Below are 1,030 nucleotides of genomic sequence, written 5' to 3'. Positions count from 1 at the left end.
TTTAAAGCTAGTTTATTGTTTTGGAGCTTGCTTGCTTTAAATGTTTTTGTAATTATGACTTAACTGTTACTTTTCACACTTTAGTGCTTTGTTCTGGAAGTCAGATTTTTGTAGTTTAACCACCTTTAGCTGTGTATCTTTGCTCTTCTACCCTATGAATTTAAAAACTTGGGTATAGTTCCATTTATTTAGGTCATTCAGAAAAACCTGCCTTTTGCCTTAAGCATTGGTTTCCCTTGTTCAAGGGGTGGGGGTGTGTGACGTGCTAGGTAGGAGGGTAGCCTGGGGAAGGAGGGGTGATAGACAGGAAGGCAGCCTTTCCTCTTCAAGACCTCAGCTTCCTTTTCTGTGATGAAAGAGCTTCATCAGAACCATCCTCAGCGTGCACTTGAGTCAGGGAAGCTTCTTTTATAAACACATCTTCAATTATTCTATATAATCCTATATAATAAAAGAGTAATATGCAAATTGACCAAACAGCAGAACAACCGGTTGCTATGACACACACTGACCACCAGGGAGCAATACAGGAGCTGCCCCCTGGTGGTCAGTGCACTCCCACCGGGGGAGTGTCACTCAACCAGAAGCCGGGCAAGCGCAGCGGCAGTGGCAGGAGCCTCTCCCACCTCTGAGGCCCACCCCACTCCCCTCGAGTGCACGAATTTTTGTGCACTGGGCCTCTAGTTATATAAAAGGCTAACATGCAAAGTGTCCCCTTGGGATTTCGGGGAGAACGGGAGTTCGATCACTCACTATGACATGCACTGACCACCGGGGGCGGCACAGAACACGGTGGGAGACCAGCAGTGGGTGGTGATGGTGGAGCGCTGAGGGAGCGAGGGAAGGAGGAGGCGGGGAACCTGATCAGCGCTGATCACGGGCCAGGAATAGGGACCCTACCCATGCATGAATCTCGTGCACCAGGCCTCTAGTCATGACATAAACAGATGGGGAGAGGGAAGGCATGTACTTTGAGGGGGAGACTTATGTCCCTGAAAATACGGCAGACAGACGCTCTGAGAACTTTTTT

The sequence above is a fragment of the Myotis daubentonii genome, chromosome 8 (genome assembly GCF_963259705.1).
Source record: "Myotis daubentonii chromosome 8, mMyoDau2.1, whole genome shotgun sequence".
In the NCBI taxonomy this organism is placed as follows: Eukaryota; Metazoa; Chordata; class Mammalia; order Chiroptera; family Vespertilionidae; genus Myotis; species Myotis daubentonii.
This window is presented reverse-complemented; position numbering follows the sequence as displayed.